The sequence below is a fragment of the Geospiza fortis genome, unplaced genomic scaffold (genome assembly GCF_000277835.1).
Source record: "Geospiza fortis unplaced genomic scaffold, GeoFor_1.0 scaffold603, whole genome shotgun sequence".
Taxonomy (NCBI): Eukaryota; Metazoa; Chordata; class Aves; order Passeriformes; family Thraupidae; genus Geospiza; species Geospiza fortis.
In genome coordinates, this window is record NW_005054460.1 from 795859 (window position 1) to 805537 (window position 9679).

The following is a 9679-nucleotide window of genomic DNA, read 5'->3' on the forward strand; positions in this document are numbered from 1 at the left end:
CCGTAAGGGATCTTCAGAGATTGCCTGGTCCAATACTATCCATGTTCTATTACCCCCTCATCCATCCTGCTTAGATAATGTTGTTAATCTTTTTAATAAGCATTCTGAGATGGGGATTTCATACCCTATTAAAATATCTATTCCAGTGCTTGTCTAGCCTTACTGTAAGGAAATTCCCCGTATCTGAATCTTCTAGGCTATAACGCAAGGTCATTTTTCCTTGCTCTATCCTGAGTATAGAAAGAGAAGAAAAATAGATGTTTTTCTTTTCCTTGTCATAGATTTTTGTGCACTTGAATGCTGTTATAAAGTTTTCTCTCATCTACTTTTTTTCAGAAAAAATAACTTACTCAATCTTCCGTAAGAGGGCACATATTCTAGCCCTTTTAATTGTTTATGGTTCTTCTTTGACTCTTCCCAAGTAGATCCGCTGTTTCTCAAACCTCTTCAGTTGGCATCCTGCCAGTAACTAATGGAACAGGTCAATTATTTTTCATGTTGCTTGTGTTTGTAATACTAACCTAAAATTTTTCCTTTTCTCACTGTAGGGTTAGTGCATTTATTTATTTTTTGTTCCTAAATTTCAGGCCCTCTTTTCAAGACCTGAACTAGTCAGTGTGCTTTCTATTATTCCTTTTCTGTCATTTAACTTCACTGAGTTGTATTCTATTTCTTTTGTGTCACATCTTTCTTTTGTTGAAGCTATTTTAAATTTTTATCCTCATTGCCAAAACATCTCAATCTATTCCAGCTTGACATGACCTACAACACTGACTTTCACAGGTTTGCAGGGATGCACAGTTTGTTCCCAAATTGTATGAGCAACAATTACAGTCTCAAATTGCTGATGCTGAAAAATCTCTATCTCTCTGGAAATGCTTTGGAAGTTTGCCAGCTGACTGAAAACTGTTAGAATAAACATAGCTTGTGGATGCACCACATGAATCAGCCTAATGTAGTAGCATAATTCAGAAACACTTTCTGTTCCAAGAACTGATGGTAAGTCTATAAATTCAATATGTTCCAAACTTGGTAGTGCTAGCTAAAGTATGGCTGCAATATTAAGAGTAAATACAAAATCAAAAAGGTATATATATATATCTGGTTTTGTGGGTTTTTCAGCTGTGTTTAAATGGAAGACTTTACTTGTGACCATGAACTTTGCTCTATATGTAACCCAGCTAGACACCACAAAAATGTTGTTTTCTAAAGGCAATCTGTATCTATATATGACAAAATCTCAAAGAGCATAACAAATTTTTATAATTTTAAAAATCCAACTCTGTTGACTGCTGACATTAGAGGCAATGCAGGCTTGACCAGCTGTAAAGCAGATTGTAGGACAGGTAGCTTCCTGTGCTTCTGGAATCTCTAAGTGGGGCTGGAGGGTAAGAGGGTAGGCTGGCAAAGTGAGAAACTTGCTTCCAGTTTCTCTATGTCCCAAGGAAGTTCAAGTCTACATATCTGAACACAAATCCACTTCCAGGGAGTTCCTAAATAATCTGCTTCCATACCCTGTAGAAATTGGATTAACAAGCAGCCAAGAGCATTGGTACTAGAATAGGTACAGAAAGAAGGAAGCTGACTGTAACCAACCAGTTAATTGAGGGTATGTAGGAGCCCAAGGTCAAGTCCTGTCACTGTAATTTTCTAGAGAGTCTTCAATATAAAATGCAGAAATTATCCTAGCAGCAAAAGCCAGAATGAGATGTTTCTTTTTTGCTTCCTCCATCTGAAGAATCTTGCTTTCTCAGATCGACAGGGCTGGTCTCCTAGTCTGTCAAGCTTTTTAGCCCGCTGATCATGTCCCTGTCCCCGGAGTTAAATACTGGTGGAAACCTCTTTAGACAGAGGGAGGCCTACATTTCAAATTTACCGTTAAATAATCAGGTTTTAATAAGGCAGGCCCTACTCTTGCCCCCTTTTCAAGCAATAATTTTTTTTCCCTTTACTTAAAGGGACCTGGAATCAGGAGAGGACTTGCTATGTTTGTTTCTGTTTCATTTAAAAATGAACCTCCAGGGAGGTAATTGACCCCAAGGAGAGACAAATTTCAGAAGCACATACACGTTGGGTTTGGCTGGCATAGGGTTAGCTTTCCTCATGTCTGGTACGGGCTGTGTTGGATTTGTGCTGAAAGCAGTGTTGATAGCACAGGGGTGTTTTTGTTACTGCTGAGCAGCACTTACACAATGTCAAGGCCTTCTCTGCCCCTCACACCCCCCCAGCAGTGAGGAGGCTGGGGGAACAGAGTAATTTGGGAGGGAGTGGAATCCTCCCTCAAACTTCCTTCTTAGAAAATCATCAGAGCTTCAGTGATGATTTGATTATAGACACTAAACCTAAATTGTGTCATCACAAGATGATTCAATTCAACGGAAAACAAACCCCAGAAAGCTAAAGCTTTTTTTTTTCCCAAGAAGGTACCTGTAGTTTGAATGTATGTTATGAACCTTTAAGAATTTATAGAGTGCTTTAAGCTCCATCCTTCCTTTTCCTACCTTCAGTTATTGGCTTCTATCCCTTACATCTTCACCTCTTCAGAGAAATTGGAGATAACATTTCTTGTGCCTCTAAGCTGGTAATTTATTTTGCTTTAAACTGGATCCGTAAAATGACACTGAAAAAAATCTTTTTGTTGTTGTTAGAAGACTCACTGAAGTCAGTTGGGGTCATGGATTAGAGGCTTAGCTGTAACATGGCATAGGGAATTTCTTTTAAGCTGAATATAAAACTCTGATGCTTGCAGCTCGTGTCAAGAGGAAAGCACATTGAGGCTCCATGTCTCCACAAAAGAAAAGCCATTTTGTACAGAATATTTGGAATAAATAAAAACCTGAAATAACTAAGGAGAAAATCGAATGTAGTGAAGAAAGCTGAGCAAGATCTGGCAAACTGAAGTGAACCACAAAATGTTCATTCAAAACCCATAAAAAACAAAACAAGAAAGGAGTAGAATTGATCCTACACCAAAAATGGGGAAGATAAGCCAGTGTCCTTCGCTTCAGCAAAGGAATATTTTATTTATTTTCAGCAATGTTGGTCTTCTTTTAAGTATTGCTCTGTAACTGGGAATAAGTCTACAGAAATAGAAATACTGAATTTGAGGAGAAAACACAGGAGTACTGCATTCTGTAATCTCTCAAGCTTGAAAAAAGAAGCAAGTGAAACTAATACCCTCCAGGTAATAATTTATTAAATCACTAATTCTGGGATTTATGATGCAGAAACAAATTATAAGGCACATTCATCCATTGTCAATTTTTTAGATCAAGGTTTAAAGGAGAGACGAGCTTCAGCAGATATGGTTAAACAAGTCCCTGAGCCACAAAACTGAACACAAACTCTTAAATTTGCCTACTCAAGATCGTCACCAGAATTCTGTGTCATGAACCCATCCTTAATTGAAATTAATCCCAACAATAGTTTAAGGAGGAAAGGGCATGGAAGGCCAATATAGCTAATTAAGGAGTATGAAGAAATAAATCAATAGCACAAAATGCTCATAAACCAAAAACTGCTCAGCAGAAAAAGGAGAAAGTGTGACCACAGTGAAGATTTAAGCAATCATCAGAACACACAAGTAAAAAAGAATCTCTTAAAAGGGATAGGCTGAACAATTTTTCAAAGCTTTAGAACATGTTGTCTATGATTACTGTCCTCTAGGACAATGGCTTAGAGCCCATTATCCTGAACTTGTTTGAAGTTAAAAAACACTTTCTAAATAATTTGAGGTTTCTTTTTTTTTTTTTTTTTTTTTTTTTTGTGCCTGTTGGTTTTTCAGTATTTTAGATTTCAGGCTTCTGGAGCTATTAAGCCTTTTTCTGAACACTTTTCAGCTAGTCACACAAGAGGTTAGAGGTGAGAGGAATAACTAGCTCTCTACCCCACAATATTTCTGAGCAAGCACTGGTACCTAATTTTGATCCTTTAAGAAAACTGGGAATGTGCCAAGTGGAGGTGGAGAGCTCTGAACTGCAAGATTTCTAGGCTGGTTTTTTTGGATATAAACTTCTACAGTCTACATTAAAATTATACAGCAAAGATATAAAATGTAATTGGTAGTGTTAAACACAGAGTTTGGTTTTAAAATAGCAAGCATCGAATGCTCATGGTGAGCTGCTCAGGGATATGTAGGAAAAAACCATTAGAGCTAGTAAATATATTGAAATAAAAAACCACTGAGTAATGTCAAAGTTTTCAGACATGGAATATATTTCTGTCTCATTGTTCAATGTCTAAATTCCTCTGGAACCCCTATAATCTCTCAGATCATTCATTTCAGCCTAGTTTGGCAAACCTTAGCTGTCTAAAAAGGACTTTGAAGCAGTTACTATATCAAATTATTTTTATCTAATGATAGCTGACCATATAATGTGTTTCACAGGATAATTCAAAGCAGTTCACTAGCAATAATGCTAGATTAAGCATGTGCTAAACTGCAATGATGTGTGTTTGATATTGTGCCAGCATTGAATAGTCAAGGTTCAATAGACCTCTAACTGCTTTTCCTCTTAAACCACAATTTCTTTTTAATGTATGGAAAAAGCCTGCAACAAAGTAGTCTAGTTTAGTCAAAGTTAAGAGTTTTCTATGAAATAACCTGTTAGTCAAATTTCCATTTTTACCTCATGCATATCCTTTATTTTCTAAAATAAGTCTTTTTAAAAATAAAGGTTAGTATACTGAATGCCAGAAATGGCAACTTTTCCATTTCTTCAGAAAAACCACATTATTTACAAACACTGCATTTTTGTATAAGCAGATTACTGTTTTTGATGTATGGGCTATTTCTTTGCTGTTTCTCATTCCTGTTTTTATGATGTTAACTGCAGCAATTGATTTCATTAGTGATACATGAGACAAACATTAAAGAAATTAGTTGAAAATGTCCATATTTTCTACATATTCTCAGATTTTATCCAATGTCATCCTTAGTAATAGCTATTACTGACAGATTTTAATATCTTTGGCAGTCATACTGTATTTCTTCTACAAGGCAGCGCTGACAGCATTCCTGTAAGGAAATACAGACAGGAACTTTCATAGACACTGCTCCTCTGTTCCCACTTACATCTCTCTACACACAAGGACATCTGATAGACCTAAACAGGATATAAATGGAGCATTTACACACACTCTTTCACAGAGTAACTTCAACAATTGTATAGTATAGCTGCAAAGAAAGGAAATCCTTCTCAAAGCAGACAGTGCATATTGAAAATACAATAGAATTAAATGACAATATTGTGGAACAAAACCCAATCTGCTATTGAATACCAATAACCTAGCTCAAGAATCACTAGAAGCTGGGATTTTATGTGTGAGAAGTATCATTATATGCTTGTTGTATTCCAATACTCTTCCTGGGCTGTCAGCAGTGGAGGACATTGCCTCAGCACTGCGGCTTTGCTCCCACTGCTCTGTGTGGAGCCCGGTGTGGCCCTGAGCCACACGCACATAATGCAGTGTACATGTAATGTCAGGTCACTTCATACCCTGCTGCTGCCTGCAGGGATCAGCTCTGGAACTTCAGAACATCCCCGAGCTCTGTTGACAGAGTTAGATGACCCATCAGTGTTAGCTGTATGCAAGGAGGGACCATCCAGTGAGGTCAGAATGCCATCCTAAAGCAGTTTGCTACTGATAAAATCTCACTAATGGAATTCATTCTGTTGGCTTTCCTGGGGTGTGTGGATGTAAAAGAAAACAGAATTTGATTCTTTCTTGCATGTTGTGAGTTGGGTTCCACATCTGTGCTCTTTGAGATATTATACCATAAAAGACAAGCAAAAAGTCCAAGTTCTACACTCTAGAGGATTATTACAATCACAAAATAGATTTTACCCTAAGGAGGGCTGATGTATTACAAACATAGATAAGACATGCCAGGCTACAGATGAATATAACAGAGGTACTTGCATAAAAATACCTTTTAAATATGAAAAAACCCAGAAAAATTAAAAGGGAAAGAAAGATAGTGATGGACTTTCTCTTTTGGTTTCATTAAACATACACTTAGTCACTTTAAGGAGTTTCAAATAGCATAGTATGTGTCAGAGAATGTCGGTTAGTTCTCAGAAAATATCAGATATTTACTAAGTTTGTATTATATACCCCATTTCTGAGAACAACAAAGGCAAATGTATATATATTGATGGTATTGATTTTTGGGAGGGTTTTTTCGTTGCTGAGTTTTTTGTTGTGGAATTTTTCTGTTTTACTTTTACGTTATGTGGGCATAATTCCCATGATTCTGAGGGTTACTTTTAAGTCACTGTGTTAATGACACACTGTTGGGAAGTACACCCCAAAACAAACAGCACAGAACCAGTTATTTTTAACTCCAGTCAGAACAGCATCTGTTTCTTGAGATGAAAATCTGCATGGCTAAATCATTGTGTCTACTGATAAACCAAGAAGATATCCAAATAATAGCAATAATCAAAGGTTTGCAGGCATATAAGTTTCCTAATATTTACCCAGCTATTCATTTTGCACCTATTTTATTTTCTTTTCCATGCATTAAATTTTTTTAAGGGACAATTTTTCATTGTAGACAATGCTTCACCTTCAGGGAACTGGCAGATCACAAAACCTATCAAATGCATTATCAGTTATAGATATGTTTGAACTTGTACAGCACATTCATATTATTGACCATTTTTCTCACCTGCTTATGTTGAAAATGATCTCTTGATTCAGGAGTAGTACAGGTTAACTATAGGCAACCAAAAGAATGATGCAAATCTCTCAGATGTTGATACTTCTGTATTTGTTCTGAGTAGTCCTGCACTTAGGTTTGCTCAGCTGCCATTTATTTTCTATCAATTAACACTTTGGTAAACTGTTTGATAAATAACTTAGACAACATACTAAGAAGAACATACTGCAGATTCTTATAACAATATTAAAAATAGGAGTAAACTAATCAGGAAGTAAGACCATGAAATACCTTATAACCTATCAAAACTATTTTTAGCACCCATTTATTAACAAAGGGAAATCAAGGAAGAAGTTACCAGACAGGAGTATGCTGTACAGATTATTTTGCATTTTAAAGAATTAATTGATGCAATATCATCACATTCTATTAAGTTGGTTTATTACTGATAAGAAATCCACTTATCTTGTACAATATTTTGTCTTGCATGCTAATTAAAATTGTCTGAAATAGCAGACTTTACCACATCTAAAAAGCAGCATAGTCTTGCAATAAACAAGAAAGTCTAATGCTATTTTATCAGATGTAATTGGCCAAATTAAAAATGTGAGTCACAGTAGAATGAAAAAGTTAGGAGAACAAGATATTTGCTGTAAGTAGATAGAATCTTAGTTTAAAAATATAAAAGTAAAATTAAACCTGGTTCAAAGATTAAATTTGTGTCCAATTATATTTAGTTTTCAGCTTCTAGCTCTTTAACTCAAATATCCAAACCTCACAGACTTACATAAAAGGAAAATCTTTTCAACATAAAGAATTAACAGAAGAAAAAAGGAAATCTTACATTGATGTCTCTGCATTAAACTGAAGGAAATCAAGCTTTCTGCACAGGATAGAAAAACAAGATATTTCTGAAGTGGATTCAGAGGTACATTCTCTTCCATATGTTAGTAAGAATTGGCTAGGTAGCATCAGAAAGTTCCACCTTTATTTTTGAGAGTGATCTGAGTTATGTGTGTCAAGTTCAGGTTGGGGTCTAATGATTACAGCTCTTGAAGTTTCAGATAGAAGGCACACAACAATCCTTTATTCTTACTCGGTACCTATTCAAGCCTTTTGCTGGGGTAAAACCTTTCTGCCTATCTTTAACCAATTGGCAGACACTAAAGTTCAAAACGCAGGTTCTTCAAGTTCCTTCTGTGGCCAGGGAAGGCTTCCAGACAAGTCCAAGATTTCAGCTCTCTAGAGACTTTTCTGCCTTGCTTTCTCTCTGCACTCTGACTCTAGGAGAAGGACAATTCTGTCTTGGATGTTCCAGTTCAGCATCTAAATTATTTTGTCATAAATGAAGCATATGCCAAGAGAATGCCCTCTATTAAATAGAATCTGCTGGCTGTGTTCTACCTTCAGAGGCATATACCTTAACCTATTCAGCCACACTTTGAACACTTCCTGCGGCTGTCGTGCATTCAGTGTGGAGCCAAAGGACTTGCTGACATATTTGTCCAGAGGAGCTCCTGTTAATCCTTCCCAAGTTGTGCCTGTGTAAGCAATGAGCCATTCAATTTCTGATTAAAGGGAATGCTAGTATTATTAACTTTTAAGGCAAACAGAAATCAGGAGATTTTCATGATAATGAACTCTTCCAATCCCCATGCATGCTCCAGTTTCTTATTCTTTCTTCCCCAAGGGCAGGTGCCTACATGGCCTTCAGGGTCAGACAGGTTTTCCAGGGTTTTTTTGCTGACAATTTGTGAAGCTGGTCCATAGCCAATGATTTGTTGGCATAGCAACTACAAACTGATGGAGTTTTCAAGTTTGAGTCAAGTATCAGGGCTGCCAGCAGAACTGCCACATTGGGATTCCAGCAGGCAGGATTGAATATAACTATCATCAAACTTGCAACGGTTTTCTTGCACCCTGAATAATCACAGGAAATAATGAGATCAGAATAGATATTTCTTGTACTGAAAGGTGTTACTGGTTTCTGTGGATGGGTCAACAGACAATAAAAACTCAGTTTAAACAAAACGTGTCTAGTTCAGCCTTCTTTACAGGTTGACAGCTATAAAAATTAACAACTGCTAAAAAAAATAGCCAAATATCAGAGCCAGGACAAAGATGGGCTACACTTTGTGAGAGGTTTCCCTCTGACTGTATGCAACTGAAGAGGCCTGAAGACTCTTGGAAGAATGCACACCCACGAGGAAAAAAAGGTGAAAAACAGCCATGAACCTGGTTCAAAGATGGGTGCTCTATGGGTGCAAAACTGACTGAGAAGATGACCAGAGAAACTAAGAGAAATGTCCTTTCCCTCTTGTACTGAGGGAAAACAGGCTTTGTGTGTAGGACAAAGAAAAATCCCATTTTTATCATTCATTTATTCTCAAAATGAAGACAGCCATGGGAGTTCCTGTCTACTATCAGCTCAAAAAAGTAATGAATAATGGAAATCACAGAACTCTCACTAGGTTGTCTAGGAAATAATTCAGTGAAAGTATGTGATTGTCAGTCAGTGGAAAAAGCAAATTATTTAGCACATACTATCAAATGTGCTACAGTTTGAACCTTATTTTTGAAATATAATTGTACTGAAGGTGGGAGAATTACATGGGATGTTTTTAATCATACTTAAATGACATTATGCTAGTGATAAAGTTAGATCCCTTGAGATCAGGAGATCTTTTTTCCTCCAACAGAAGCATCTTAACTATCAGCAACTGTAACTATTTTTTTCACATGCTACTTACATATTCACAGAAGATCTGAAAAATAATTTTTCTGTGTATCAGTGCAAAATGGAAGACAGGGACAGTTCCTAGATGGAAAGGTATAAAATAAATCTATGTTCGTGATATGTTCAAAATTTTGTCAGGTTGCATCTGTGTCAGCAAAGTAACAATGTCCAGGTTCGTTTTCCAGTCCCAAAGAGAACTGACAGGATTAGGCTGCCTTAGTATAGGTAAGCTGACTGCAGGACAGGAGGTTTGTTTATTCATAGACCCTACTGGGAAT